At 48.6% G+C, this 16137-nt stretch overlaps 1 protein-coding gene across 1 annotated transcript in view; it reads right to left on the reverse strand.

The window, feature by feature from the left end:
- The window catches only part of LOC146866934 (lysine-specific demethylase 5B-like), a 455791-nt gene extending 440281 nt beyond the window's left edge, over positions 1 to 15510 (reverse strand). The window contains exon 1 of the mRNA XM_085603266.1: positions 15387 to 15510. The gene's annotated coding sequence lies outside the window, so the exon portion shown is untranslated. The remainder of the gene's footprint in view (positions 1 to 15386) is intronic.
- Positions 15511 to 16137: the final 627 nt, after the last annotated feature.

A 16137-nucleotide genomic window follows, 5' to 3' on the forward strand; every position in this document is an offset into this window, starting at 1 on the left:
GTTGAAGTATGAATCTTTGTCGCAAAGCCTGAATGCTTGCAATCCTGGCCGGATTGGGGTAGGCTATTGCTTTTGAGGTGTCTAAGGTGGCACCGAGGTATTGTTTTATGTGGGATGGTGTTAGCTGGGACTTTTGGTGGTTCACCGTGAAGCCTAGTTGGTGAAGGAGTTGGATTGAAGTGGCGGTGTGGTGTATACATTGGTTGTAGGACGTGGCTTTTATCAGCCAGTCGTCCAAGTATGGGAAGACGTGAATGTGCTGTCTTCTGAGGTGTGCCGCCACTACCGCTAGGCACTTGGTGAATACCCGTGGTGCTGTTGTGACTCCGAATGGGAGCACCTTGAAATGGTAGTGTTGCCCGCCCACTACAAATCTGAGGTACTTTCTGTGAGCATGGAAGTATGCGTCTTTCAAGTCCAGTGTGGTGAGGAAGTCGTTCTGGGAGAGGAGCGGAAGCACCTGCTGAAGCGTTACCATGTGAAAATGGTCTGAATGTATGAATGTGTTTAGGGGCCGGAGATCTAGAATAGGTCTTGTCCCTTTTTGGTATCAGAAAATATAGGGAGTAGACCCCTAAATTTTGCTGATTGACGGGAACTTGTTCTATTGCATGTTTATGTAGGAGGGAGATTACCTCCTGTTTTAGTAATGTGGAATGTTCTTGTGACATTGGGCGTTGCCTGGGTGGAATGTTTGGGGGGGTAGATGTTAATTCCAGGCAGTATCCTGACCGAATAATTTGGGTCACCCACTTGTCTGAGTTGATGGTCTCCCAGACATGAAGGAAATTTTGAAGTCTGCCCCCGACCGGAGTGGGATGGTCTGGAGGGAGCGGGTGGAAGTCATTGGGTAGGCGGTGTGGCAGAGCGGGCTGTATTTGTTTTGCCTCTGCCTTTATTATTATTGCCCCTATAGCCGCCTCTTTGATAACCCCTTGTGAAGGTGGACTGAGTGCGGGATTTGTAGGAAGTGGACGCGTTATCTGAGGTGTAGCCTCTAGATGTACTCCGAAAGGAAGAGAGGCGAAAAGAGCGCCTAGGAGGGTGTGACTGCAGGGCTCCCATTCATTTTTTCGAGGGCCTCATCTACCTTTGGGCCGAATAGGTGTTCTTGGTCAAAGGGATGATTCAGGATGGAGGCTTGTACCTCTGGTTTAAAACCTGATATTCTTAGACAAGCATGGCGACGGAGGACGCTAGTATTAATGGCCCTGGAGGCTGTGTCTGCTGCGTCTAAGGCACAGCGTATAGAGGTGTTAGTTATTGTCTTGCCCTCTTGAATTAATTCATTGGCCCTAGTTTTATATCTTTCAGGGAGGTGGTGAATTATAGTTTCTAATTCATCATAATATGCCCTATCGTATCTGGCCAATAGCGCTTGGGTGTTGGCGATACGCCATATATTGGCTGCCTGTGACGCAGTGCGCTTTCCTGATGCATCCAGTAGCTTTGACTCTTTGTCAGGTGGTGGTGCTTCGCCTGACGCCTGGGAATTTGATCTTTTTCGTGCAGTGGAAACCACTAGGGAATCTAGTGGCGCAGCCCTTTGATATAGGCAGGATCTGTGGGGGCAGCTTTGTATTTTTTCTCTATGCGTGGGTTAATGACCCTGGCCCTGACTGGGTCCTTAAAAACCTCTGGCGCATGTTTTACCACCCCCTTGAGCATAGGTAGTGTGGAGGTAGACCTATGTGTGGTATCAAGTGTGTCAAGGAGGAAATCCTCCTCCACTGGGTCAGTGTGCAACTCTACCCCGTGATAGTGTGCCGCCCTTTGAAGTAGGTGGTGGAAACCTAAGGAGTCTTCCGGTGGAGATGGCCTGGAAGGGTAAAGGTCATCTTGTGGGACGTCGGGAATATCTGGGTTATTGTAGTCGTCCCATGAGTCTGGGGATCCTGTAGGGGTGGGGTCTTGGGGCACATCCCCTGTATCGTGATATGGGTCCCCCTGATCATCATCGTCTGGAGACGGGGTCGGAGAGCGATGAGGTGGGGGTGGAGAAGGCAGAGGTGGAGAGGGTGGAGGAGGTGGGGAAGGTATTTTGAAAGGGGAGGTAGCAGAGTCCTTCCTCTTTGGAGGTGGAGGCGGAGCCGGTTTGTCCAAATGTCTCTTTTTGGAAGAGCGTGCCAAATGTCCAGTTTTTGGATCCCTGGTGAGAGTTTTTTGTAAGGGATCCGGTGTAAATAGTTCCTGTGACAGTGTTTGGTCCGTCGGCGCTGAAGTTTTCGGGGCCGATGACTTTTTAGGCTTGTCCGTGCCAGTTTGCTTAGCAATGGGCTTGGGAACCTCCGATTTCTTGGTCGGCGCCGAGGTGGGCTTCGGCATGGAAGTGTCGGTGCAGAGGGCCTTATGGGGTTTGGTCGGTACCGAAGTTGGCGTCGGTACGGAAGTGCTGGGTTTCGACCTCGAGGGCTTCGGTGCTGAGCTCGGTGTCGAGGTAGAGGCCGGTTTCTTTTTCGGTGCCGAAGTATGTTTCTCGGCACCGCTGACAGGCTGGCTCAAGCCCGAGCCGCCGGAAGGCTTATTTGGCTTCTTCACCGGGCCCGAAGGTGAGGTGTGTGAAGCAGTGTCTCTGGTCTTGCCTAGGCCCGGAGGCGAAGGCGTGACCGAAGCCTTTTTGGGTGTTGGCGCGGGTGGGGGGGGGGGGTATATTACTCACGACCCTCTGCGCCGGAGTGATGTCCTCCACATCTGAGTCGTCGGCCTCGGAAGCACTGACGAGGTCCTCTTCGGTGCGCTGCTGTCCCGGATCTTCGATGTCGTCTCCGAAGATATCGACTGGAACGGAGGTTGAGGAGTGTGCCATGTTTCGTCTGGCTCTTCGGTCCCGAATAGTCTTTTTCGGTCTGAAAGACTTACAGGCCGGACAGTCTCGAGCCTCGTGTTCAGGGGAGAGGCAGAGGTTGCATACCTCATGAAGATCGGTGTGGGGGAATTTGGACCCACATCGAGGGCACTTCTTGAATGGAGTTCTTTAGCCGGGACCGGAGCTTGCGTAGGCCCGAAGGCCGCCGTCGACGACTGGAACCGAAGATTTGTCAATGAGAAGGTGCGTTGATTGAGGAGATCGCGATCGAAACAATACCGCGATGTGAGGTGAGGATTCCGCTTCGATCGTTGAACTGGAAATGTTCGGAACCGGAGCGCAAAGATTACACCCGAGCCCGATGGCGGGAAAAAACAGTCTGAGGATGGAGCCGAAGCCCATGCGCAATACGATCCAAAGGAGGAGTCACCGACCTCGTAACTTCCAAAGAGTTTCCAAGAGGAAAAACAAACTGCAAACATCCGGACCCAACACCAGATGCCGATCTATGCAAAAGTGTGTAATCTGCAGCTCATATGCCTCGAACATACTTTTTCAATATGCACTTGGCTTTTGTAGAAAGTTCAAAGTGGTTGCAATAGGCAACACAATTTTAAACACAATAATGCATTGAGTTCAATGGAAGTTTCAAGTTATTTGCAATAGATTACTTTTAGGATTACTTTTGTGATTCCAGGACTGGATCCTGGATTCAGTCCTGGGACAGTACTTAGAAACAAGTGATTAAAGTCGACTTACTGTTATGATTTTTAGACAATATTTTGCTATTTTAAAAGTTGACACTTAATTTCATAGAAAAACAGTCAATGATTCCCTATGGAAGAAAATTCAAGTTGCAGGTATAGTATGTTCTTGTTACTTTTGTAATCCAGTACTGGGTGCCTAGACTCAGTACTGGGACCTTTATCTAAAACAGGTAAGTAATTACGTTTTCACAATTTATACGATTTTTAAAGAATATTTAAAGTTTGCAGAAATTGACAGAAGAAATTTCACAGAAAATCAGTCAATGGTTTCCTATGGAAGAAAATTGGGTTACTGGTAAGTACGGTTGTGAATATTTTTCAGAGTCAGTGCTGGGTACCAAGATCCAGCACTGGGAGCTCACCTAATAGCAGGTGAGTATTTTCGTTTTCGTTACTCGGCTGATTTTTGGAGAATATTTTAAGTTTTGGAAAGTCCACACTTAGAAGAAATTTTAGGAAAAACCAGTCAATGTTACCCTAAGGAGAAAATTGAGTTATCGGCTTTAAGGTAAGTACTCGACTGGCAGAGTTAAAGTTCTGGGCATAGACTCAGGGGTCCCCCAGGGTCAGGTAGGTACAGTTGTTACACCCTCAGCGGCACAGTGGCAGCCGGGTGCAGAGAGAGTTAGGCCCAATGTTATCCTATGGGAGGCAGGGGGGCCTTGGTTGGTGGCTACTGACTAGCAGGCCACAGAGCTGTGGGAGCTGGGCTCCTGGTCACTTGCTCAGGGCAAATGGGGAAGTAGATAGGTGTAGAGGTTACACTGCCAGGGCCACTTGGGCGGCTGGGTGCAGGGTGCTTTTGAGCCTTCGGGCGCTCAATTGATTTCAATGGGAAAGCTCCGGTTTAGAAAAAGACTGCAAGCTCAGGGACGAAGATTCTTCAGGTGCCACCATCACTTTGAGAGGTAAGTTGGATAGTTGGAGGATAGGTAGGTACCCCAGAGTTGGGCACAGGGGGCCGCGGGGCGCCGGGGGGCCTTTTGCTGTCGGGAAATCTTACCATCTGCTGATCGCGGTTGGGGGGGCACCTGGTTCTGAGGCTGCAGGCGTCGTCAGGAGCGTCGAGGGAAGTCCTTGGGTGCCGGACTCGGGGTCACAGTCGCCGTGGGGTCGTCCTCGTGATCTTTGTTCACTCCGGCACAGGTCTGGCTTGGCGGGTGCAGAGTGTGAAGGGTTCGCGGTTCCGGGCTGATGCCAGGGATTAGAAGCAGATTTTGAGTAGAGCCTCTACTCATGGGAGTCCCAGGGGCTTAGAGCCAAAAGGTAGCCAGGTCCTCCGGGGTTTGTGAGGTTGCTGGCAACAAGAGATGCCGGGATGGAGCAGGAGCAGGTTCGAGGGTCGACAGGCCGGTAGGGCTGGGGCCATTGCAGTTGGTGTCTTCCTCTTCTTAGCAGCTGCAGGGCAGGTCTTCTTTCTTCTTGCTCTTCTTTGTATTTCGGAATCTGGAATCTGGGGAAGGAAGGTTCAGGGTGCCCCTAAATACTGGATTTAGGGGCATTACAGGTAGGTGAAGGGCAGGGACCAATGGGTCCCTGTCCTGGGGTAGGTACACCCCCTATCCTGCCTCTCTCCTGTGGGAGGGGGGGCAGTAGCCTAGTCCTGATTGGGCAGGGCTCCCCATCTTCAAGATGGCGAGAGCCCGGAGATGTGCTTCACCTCTCCTCCCCCACCTGAGGGGTGGGGTTGGCAGGCTGGCACATCCCCTGTCAATATTTGGGGTTTCCGGCCAAGCTTCCTGCCAGAGTGGGGGGTTGCAGTGGCCTGGGGAAGCTCACAGAGGCAGCATGCCTTTGAAGCTTCCCCCTGCCCATCCTGGGGGAGGAGATCTAGCACCTCGCCCAGGATGTGCATTGTTGCAGGCCCTGGAGAGCAGGGTTCTCCTACCCAGGGGTCCAGCAACATGTCTGCTGTGTGGCAGCCTAGGCAGCCTCTCAGACCAGACGTGGATTGTAGGTTAGTTTTCAGGGGGCATCTCTAAGATGCCCTCTGGGGTGCTTGGTACATTAAATCCCACACTAGCATCAGTGTGAGTTTAATGTGCTGAGAAGTTTGATACCAAACTTCTCAGTCTTCAGTGTTGCCATTCTGGTGCTGTGGAGTTTGTGTTTGACGAGCTCTCAGCACCATGTACTCTTAAATGGCAGCACTGCACTTACAGTGCCCAGGAATGGACCTGGGTACTGTAGGGGCACAGGGCTCCTGCTCCTGTGCCCACACCACTGGCATAGGGCACCCAGCTAGAGGGGTGGCTGATGTATGCCAGGGCAGTGTAGGTGGTGGGCATGGCACACAGGGATGTGTGCCATGTCGACTCTTTGTTTTGTCCTGTACCCAGACACTCAGCCTGCAAGGGCAGTATGTGTGTGTTAGGTTACAGGGCCTCTAAGGGTGGCACAATGAGTGCTGCTGCCCTTAGAGGCCTTCCCTGGTCACAAGGCCCTGGGTACCATTTCCCAGGGGCTGACTTGTGGCCAGGGCTTGCCAATTTGGGTTTTAGGTTTTTAGGGAAGGAACATAGGCCCTGGGCACCTGATTGGCAGGAGTCCAGGGCACACTCAGTCAAAGTACATTCAGCAATTCAGCAAAAAGTAGGGGCATACCATGCAAGAAAGATGGCACTTTCTCACAACCCCTAACTTCCCAACTTAACTCTCGAAGTGGTGGTCGCACCCAGAAGACCTTCGTCCAAAAGCCTGCTGTCTCTTTACAAACCGGAGGTTCTTAATTGAAAACAACAGGGCGTACGACATAGAAACAGCACCTGGCCGCCCTAGTGTCGCTGAGGGTGCACCTTTGGTGCTAATTTGTTTCCCCATTTGCCCTGAGCTAAAGTCCAGGAGCTTTGCTCCCACAACCCAGTGGCCTGCTTGCCAGCAGCCACCAACCGGATAACATTGGGCCTCAGCACTCTGCAACCGGTCGCCCTAGTGCCACTAAGGGTGAAACAAGAGTGCTTTGTTGACCCTGGGGGACCCCGAGTCTACCCCCAGAACCTCAACTCCCACTACCAAACACTTCCCTCAAAACCGATGACACTATGCGGTTGAACACTCGCCTGGCGCACCAGGACTTCCCGGGGAGCACGCATGCCCCTCCTGAGGGTGACACATAACTCATGTGTCGTGTGACAGTCTGCCTGGCGCAGATCTCCCGACCCCTGTCCATCTGACAGTGCACGAAGATCCCCCAGGACAGAAGTGATGTCACCATGGTCATTCACTGGTGACGCAGCCCCTCTGGCTGGCCCCTGACCCACTGAATCTTCCACTGGGGACTCTTTTCCCCTCTCACCCCTCACTCTGGACTTCTGCACCCTCCCAACTGGAGTGGCACTGCCAGACACCAGAACTGATGGAGGCCTGCTTACAGACCCTCCCAGTTCACCAGACACTAGGGGATCCCGCACAATGGGCAGCCCCTCAGGACAGACTAGGCTCCCCACCTGGTGTTCCTTTAAAGAACCATCCAGGCTCTGAGACGGAGGTTGGGCACTACCGGGACATAACCCATTCTCACTCCTTCCCCTTAAAGACAGGACGTGAGGCCCTAACCCCTCTCACTATTACAGGACCTAGCTGGGCTACTCTGAGCCACTTCCAACACACTGGGTTTGAAGATACCTGAACCACTCTTCTTGGGATCACTCCCCAATGCCTCTTCAGACCCTCTGGAATCCACCAAAAGGTCTGCCTCCAATGTGAGCTCCCTGGGGTGAGAGAAATCACTTTGCTTAGTGTTTGAGCATTATTCATTCTGAATATGCAATACATATGTATTATTTCTTATACCTATAACAATGCATTGAAGTTAATATCTCTAGAATATGTTAACTAAAAAGTATGCTGTCCTATGTATTTGGATTCCAATCAGATCTCAAGTGTTCTGATACATGGAGTTTCAGATGTACAAGAACCCTCGTCTGCTCAATGGTTGAGCAACATTTATTCTGAATGTAAAAAACACTAGATTACTAAAGGACAATGTTATATGCCATTATTCTCTACTGTGCCATGTTTCGTCTGGCTCTTCGGTCCCGAATAGTCTTTTTCGGTCTGAAAGACTTACAGGCCGGACAGTCTCGAGCCTCGTGTTCAGGGGAGAGGCAGAGGTTGCATACCTCATGAAGATCGGTGTGGGGGAATTTGGACCCACATCGAGGGCACTTCTTGAATGGAGTTCTTTAGCCGGGACCGGAGCTTGCGTAGGCCCGAAGGCCGCCGTCGACGACTGGAACCGAAGATTTGTCGATGAGAAGGTGCGTTGATTGAGGAGATCGCGATCGAAACAATACCGCGATGTGAGGTGAGGATTCCGCTTCGATCGTTGAACTGGAAATGTTCGGAACCGGAGCGCAAAGATTACACCCGAGCCCGATGGCGGGAAAAAACAGTCTGAGGATGGAGCCGAAGCCCATGCGCAATACGATCCAAAGGAGGAGTCACCGACCTCGTAACTTCCAAAGAGTTTCCAAGAGGAAAAACAAACTGCAAACATCCGGACCCAACACCAGATGCCGATCTATGCAAAAGTGTGTAATCTGCAGCTCATATGCCTCGAACATACTTTTTCAATATGCACTTGGCTTTTGTAGAAAGTTCAAAGTGGTTGCAATAGGCAACACAATTTTAAACACAATAATGCATTGAGTTCAATGGAAGTTTCAAGTTATTTGCAATAGATTACTTTTAGGATTACTTTTGTGATTCCAGGACTGGATCCTAGATTCAGTCCTGGGACAGTACTTAGAAACAAGTGATAAAAGTCGACTTACTGTTATGATTTTTAGACAATATTTTGCTATTTTAAAAGTTGACACTTAATTTCATAGAAAAACAGTCAATGATTCCCTATGGAAGACAATTCAAGTTGCAGGTATAGTATGTTCTTGTTACTTTTGTAATCCAGTACTGGGTGCCTAGACTCAGTACTGGGACCTTTATCTAAAACAGGTAAGTAATTACGTTTTCACAATTTATACGATTTTTAAAGAATATTTAAAGTTTGCAGAAATTGACAGAAGAAATTTCACAGAAAATCAGTCAATGGTTTCCTATGGAAGAAAATTGGGTTACTGGTAAGTACGGTTGTGAATATTTTTCAGAGTCAGTGCTGGGTACCAAGATCCAGCACTGGGAGCTCACCTAATAGCAGGTGAGTATTTTCGTTTTCGTTACTCGGCTGATTTTTTGAGAATATTTTAAGTTTTGGAAAGTCCACACTTAGAAGAAATTTTAGGAAAAACCAGTCAATGTTACCCTAAGGAGAAAATTGAGTTATCGGCTTTAAGGTAAGTACTCGACTGGCAGAGTTAAAGTTCTGGGCATAGACTCAGGGGTCCCCCAGGGTCAGGTAGGTACAGTTGTTACACCCTCAGCGGCACAGTGGCAGCCGGGTGCAGAGAGAGTTAGGCCCAATGTTATCCTATGGGAGGCAGGGGGGCCTTGGTTGGTGGCTACTGACTAGCAGGCCACAGAGCTGTGGGAGCTGGGCTCCTGGTCACTTGCTCAGGGCAAATGGGGAAGTAGATAGGTGTAGAGGTTACACTGCCAGGGCCACTTGGGCGGCTGGGTGCAGGGTGCTTTTGAGCCTTCGGGCGCTCAATTGATTTCAATGGGAAAGCTCTGGTTTAGAAAAAGACTGCAAGCTCAGGGAAGAAGATTCTTCAGGTGCCACCACCACTTTGAGAGGTAAGTTGGATAGTTGGAGGATAGGTAGGTACCCCAGAGTTGGGCACAGGGGGCCGCGGGGCGCCGGGGTGCCTTTTGCTGTCGGGAAATCTTACCATCTGCTGATCGCGGTTGGGGGGGCACCTGGTTCTGAGGCTGCAGGCGTCGTCAGGAGCGTCGAGGGAAGTCCTTGGGTGCCGGACTCGGGGTCACAGTCGCCGTGGGGTCGTCCTCGTGATCTTTGTTCACTCCGGCACAGGTCTGGCTTGGCGGGTGCAGAGTGTGAAGGGTTCGCGGTTCCGGGCTGATGCCAGGGATTAGAAGCAGATTTTGAGTAGAGCCTCTACTCATGGGAGTCCCAGGGGCTTAGAGCCAAAAGGTAGCCAGGTCCTCCGGGGTTTGTGAGGTTGCTGGCCACAAGAGATGCCGGGATGGAGCAGGAGCAGGTTCGAGGGTCGACAGGCCGGTAGGGCTGGGGCCATTGCAGTTGGTGTCTTCCTCTTCTTAGCAGCTGCAGGGCAGGTCTTCTTTCTTCTTGCTCTTCTTTGTATTTCGGAATCTGGAATCTGGGGAAGGAAGGTTCAGGGTGCCCCTAAATACTGGATTTAGGGGCATTACAGGTAGGTGAAGGGCAGGGACCAATGGGTCCCTGTCCTGGGGTAGGTACACCCCCTATCCTGCCTCTCTCCTGTGGGAGGGGGGGCAGTAGCCTAGTCCTGATTGGGCAGGGATCCCCATCTTCAAGATGGCGAGAGCCCGGAGATGTGCTTCACCTCTCCTCCCCCACCTGAGGGGTGGGGTTGGCAGGCTGGCACATCCCTTGTCAATATTTGGGGTTTCCGGCCAAGCTTCCTGCCAGAGTGGGGGGTTGCAGTGGCCTGGGGAAGCTCACAGAGGCGGCATGCCTTTGAAGCTTCCCCCTGCCCATCCTGGGGGAGGAGATCTAGCACCTCGCCCAGGATGTGCATTGTTGCAGGCCCTGGAGAGCAGGGTTCTCCTACCCAGGGGTCCAGCAACATGTCTGCTGTGTGGCAGCCTAGGCAGCCTCTCAGACCAGACGTGGATTGTAGGTTAGTTTTCAGGGGGCATCTCTAAGATGCCCTCTGGGGTGCTTGGTACATTAAATCCCACACTAGCATCAGTGTGAGTTTAATGTGCTGAGAAGTTTGATACCAAACTTCTCAGTCTTCAGTGTTGCCATTCTGGTGCTGTGGAGTTTGTGTTTGACGAGCTCTCAGCACCATGTACTCTTAAATGGCAGCACTGCACTTACAGTGCCCAGGAATGGACCTGGGTACTGTAGGGGCACAGGGCTCCTGCTCCTGTTCCCACACCACTGGCATAGGGCACCCAGCTAGAGGGGTGGCTGATGTATGCCAGGGCAGTGTAGGTGGTGGGCATGGCACACAGGGATGTGTGCCATGTCGACTCTTTGTTTTGTCCTGTACCCAGACACTCAGCCTGCAAGGGCAGTATGTGTGTGTTAGGTTACAGGGCCTCTAAGGGTGGCACAATGAGTGCTGCTGCCCTTAGAGGCCTTCCCTGGTCACAAGGCCCTAGGTACCATTTCCCAGGGGCTGACTTGTGGCCAGGGCTTGCCAATTTGGGTTTTAGGTTTTTAGGGAAGGAACATAGGCCCTGGGCACCTGATTGGCAGGAGTCCAGGGCACACTCAGTCAAAGTACATTCAGCAATTCAGCAAAAAGTAGGGGCATACCATGCAAGAAAGATGGCACTTTCTCACAACCCCTAACTTCCCAACTTAACTCTCGAAGTGGTGGTCGCACCCAGAAGACCTTCGTCCAAAAGCCTGCTGTCTCTTTACAAACCGGAGGTTCTTAATTGAAAACAACAGGGCGTACGACATAGAAACAGCACCTGGCCGCCCTAGTGTCGCTGAGGGTGCACCTTTGGTGCTAATTTGTTTCCCCATTTGCCCGGAGCTAAAGTCCAGGAGCTTTGCTCCCACAACCCAGTGGCCTGCTTGCCAGCAGCCACCAACCGGATAACATTGGGCCTCAGCACTCTGCAACCGGTCGCCCTAGTGCCACTAAGGGTGAAACAAGAGTGCTTTGTTGACCCTGGGGGACCCCGAGTCTACCCCCAGAACCTCAACTCCCACTACCAAACACTTCCCTCAAAACCGATGACACTATGCGGTTGAACACTCGCCTGGCGCACCAGGACTTCCCGGGGAGCACGCATGCCCCCCCTGAGGGTGACACATAACTGATGTGTCGTGTGACAGTCTGCCTGGCGCAGATCTCCCGACCCCTGTCCATCTGACAGTGCACGAAGATCCACCAGGACAGAAGTGATGTCACCATGGTCATTCACTGGTGACGCAGCCCTTCTGGCTGGCCCCTGACCCACTGGTTCTTCCACTGGGGACTCTTTTCCCCTCTCACCCCTCACTCTGGACTTCTGCACCCTCCCAACTGGAGTGGCACTGCCAGACACCAGAACTGATGGAGGCCTGCTTACAGACCCTCCCAGTTCACCAGACACTAGGGGATCCCGCACAATGGGCAGCCCCTCAGGACAGACTAGGCTCCCCACCTGGTGTTCCTTTAAAGAACCATCCAGGCTCTGAGACGGAGGTTGGGCACTACCGGGACATAACCCATTCTCACTCCTTCCCCTTAAAGACAGGACGTGAGGCCCTAACCCCTCTCACTATTACAGGACCTAGCTGGGCTACTCTGAGCCACTTCCAACACACTGGGTTTGAAGATACCTGAACCACTCTTCTTGGGATCACTCCCCAATGCCTCTTCAGACCCTCTGGAATCCACCAAAAGGTCTGCCTCCAATGTGAGCTCCCTGGGGTGAGAGAAATCACTTTGCTTAGTGTTTGAGCATTATTCATTCTGAATATGCAATACATATGTATTATTTCTTACACCTATAACAATGCATTGAAGTTAATATCTCTAGAATATGTTAACTAAAAAGTATGCTGTCCTATGTATTTGGATTCCAATCAGATCTCAAGTGTTCTGATACATGGAGTTTCAGATGTACAAGAACCCTCGTCTGCTCAATGGTTGAGCAACATTTATTCTGAATGTAAAAAACACTAGATTACTAAAGGACAATGTTATATGCCATTATTCTCTACTGTAACCTTACCCCTCATTTTTGCTACGCGTATTTTAATATAATTCTTTATGTGATTAGTCCTGACACTCATCCCTGTGTTATTGCATAGGGTTAGCCCCTGAGATGATTCTTATTGATCAGAATGAAGCATTAATTACTCTTTATGCGTTCATTCTCACCGCTTCTTAACCCGTATTATTTACTCTGAAATGGCCGCCGCCATTACAGAAGTCCAGACTACACTTGCCAGTGAGCACACAGCGCGTGCGTCGCTTGCCATTGGCTTTTCGTGCACGCGCATCGGCGTCATATATAATTGACTGCCGTCCGACCTCGTCTGGCTACAACCATTGCCAGCAACCCTTCGTCTTGCATATTAGGTAAATCATCACACCCTGTTACTTTGATGGATTATGCATTTTCACATATTGCCCCTCTAAACCGTGACCCTCATAACTACTTTCATTTCCCTGACAGACATCGGTTCTATCCGGCACCGCGTTCCTTGCCTCACATTATTGAAGCGGGACAACAGCTACTATGCCAATAACTAATTAGTAAGGTGAGTTCTCCATCGATCCAATGATACTTTCTTTAATGCTCTAAAAAAACCTTTACTTCTAATTACAGGAATTTTCTCCTCACAATTGACCTTTCCTGATGGTTCCGTTTAATAAAGGACAGCGGGCCTCAAGTGGGTTACGAAGTGCTGCCCTCATTTGGGTCACTATTCACACTAAATTTTGGTGAGTACAAAGTTGATTTAAATTCACTCATTTATAACCAGCAATTAGATACTGGGCTAATTCAGTTTCCTATCTGTAGGACCTACAGCTAACCCGGTTACTGTGAGCTACAGTGAAGCCATGCCTCTGCTTTCATTTCAAGGGTAAGCCATTCCATAGCGCACTATTACACCTATTCATATAAGCACCTCTTTAAGCATTTATGCCGGTGGTTAAATTTCCTTCCACCTTGTCATTGATAGGAACTAAGTGTCATTACCAGCTTTGAGAAGCACCCTGGAATATATTAAGAAGGATTTCTGCCTTTTAGGCACATTGATTGTGCTGCTCGGTAAACCTGTTTTACGTTCAAGCATTGGCCCACCGTTCCCACGTCCCCTTCATCAACACTAAAACCTTGTCCCATCTTTAGCCCCCAGAATCTCTGTCCTGAAGAGACCCCGTACCGCGAGGGGGTCGAAACTTCGTCGATTATTCAAAAGGGAGAGCCCCCAACAAATCAGAGTTGTCCCTGAAGAATTGATTGCATTGGCTCCTCTTTTATCTACTAATAACCACCGCCACAAGTGCTCCAATATCACCATTGATATTTCACTAGTCTGGTTATGGTCACATCACTGGGGTTCACATATCACTTTCAAATGTGAAAAATGTATATGATGTAAATACACAGACAGTAAAAAATGTTATGCCTTTTTGTATGTTAAATATTGTTTTGCAAAATAAATAACACTCACTTCGGCTGACGTGAGGACTATTAAAAAAGAAATTTCTGTGAGCTTTAACGTTTTAACGTATTACCTTGTGAAATAATTGGTATACCTTATTGAGCTAAGGTTTCCTTCTTTACCTGTCTGTTCTGTTTGAGTCAAGCAGGATACATTAATTGCTGCAATAACTAATTGTTTTCCATGAAAAATGAGTTCCTTGTGAACATGGTCTCTGCTTACGGGCAATACCCAGTTCGCAAGGAGATATGGGTCGCTCTTGTCTTTTGTGAGAAATGATTTTAATAATGTGGCAACCCCCTGACAAAGCCAGTAGGCTGGTCTTATTTAAAATATCACCCCTTTTATACTGTGATGTTACATGTGGTATAGGTGGGGAGTATTGTGATGATGAGGTTCAGGGGCCCACTAGGTGTGTAATGAGTTAGTAGGATGCCACCAAAGTTAATTCCATCTGTCTAATGTGCAGTTTTTTAATTTAATGTATAGCATTTATTAGCACTTTTCCTTTTTAAAAAAGGCACTGACTGGACAATAATGTATTGAGTGCTGTTGCATGCCAGCGAAGTGGGACTGCTAAAGCACACTAACTCCATTGAGTAGGTCTTGGACTGCTCTGCTTCACTACCCTGAAAACGTCAAGTGCTACAATGGAGTACTTCTTTTCCAGTAATAAGATAACTGCAATACGATTACTTGTGAAGGACTCTGTCGCAACTAATAACCCAAGTTCTTTCAGCACCTTAAAGGGAGGCTCAAATTATGTAAGGAATATTCAAATTTGAAATCGCTGAATCGGAGACAAAATGGGGCAGAGCCCTGAGGATTTCTCACACTAAGGTGTGGTAGAAAATCTAGTAGTCTGACTGTGAAGGAGTAGAGCTCACAGCCTATACACCTGATTGTTAAGTCTTTGCATCGTAAAAGAAAGCAGATAGGCTATTTGTGATCTACTGCTGATTTCAATGTTAATAAAGTGCTTTATTAGGTACTGCTAATAATGTCCAACAAGGATACCCTGCCTGACTAGTAATTTTCAAGCATGTGAATCTTGAAAGACAATGCTGGAAAAGAAAATAGCTATTTAATATTAGTGTTAATTCTCCACCTATAGTATCTTTCATAGATTTCACATAATTCATTCCTTCCAGTTTTCGATCTGGGACTCCCAGTTTAACAATGAGTAAAGTATGTGAATCTATGAAAGATACAATGCTGAAAAACTATTATTTATATTACAGAGCTTTACCAACAGTGTTATTAAATTTCCCTGTGCAGAGGAAGGCCATGTGGGCTGCCTTAGGCTTGCATTTGCCCTGTTGAATTGCTTCACTCCTCCACCCCAAGCCACGCCCACCCCAAATTCCTAGACTTGCCCAGGAAGGAGTGATTTATATGACACTAGTATTATTAACTTAGGTATTACTAACTACTGCTAGTTTGCTCCCAAGCGTATATTTGTGCAACTGAAACAGAGTATGTTTTCTTGCTCAGTTCTGCAGTTTCTCATTGTGTATTGTACTAATATAATGATGCATACGATAAAAAGTGTAGTTTAGTAACTCACTTTTTTATTGGCGCATTTCACTTCCAAAGCTTCTTTCACCACTGAAGCCCATTGATTGTAAGACTCTGCACGCAGCTTTAGTGAATTCATCATTGGGTAGAGGTCATCAACAGTATACTGATACCTGTAACAAATAAGATGCATACCGCTTAAAAACATCATACTGTTTGTGAACCTTTATTACAAAAACCACTTTCGTTTGCATACAAAATCTATCTTGCTCCAATCTGAAAATATATCATATGCGCAAAAAAACTGCAATTAGACTTTTTTTTTTACATTTAATTATGTTGAGTACTGCACAGCCCACATGGATTACATTTTTATTAACCTGAAGATATAAATCCCATAGTCAAATATATTCCTCACTACAGTTTTCCGAAATTACAATAAATACAAATAGAAGGCCACAAGCTCCAATAAGCAAACAACAATACTCAGTTACAACGTTCACACGAGTCAATGAAAGAAACTAAGTACAGTTTCTTATAAAATGCCGATCTAGATCCAACCCTTGTCTTGCATATGGGTTCCACTGTTTGATATTTGTACTCTTCCTTGATGTGTTATAGCAGATAATGTTTAGTTTCTGAAGCATGACAAAACTAGATTCATATGCTGTGCAACACCTCACCATGGGTGTGAAATTAGTAAAGGTGACGGGAATTTGCGGAGTCGTGCCACGCAAAGCTCCGCCAAACAATAAAAAATCTCCGCGAACACGCGGAATTGCTTGTTCGTGATGCTTTTT

Source organism: Triturus cristatus, chromosome 1_2 (assembly GCF_964204655.1).
Source record: "Triturus cristatus chromosome 1_2, aTriCri1.1, whole genome shotgun sequence".
In the NCBI taxonomy this organism is placed as follows: Eukaryota; Metazoa; Chordata; class Amphibia; order Caudata; family Salamandridae; genus Triturus; species Triturus cristatus.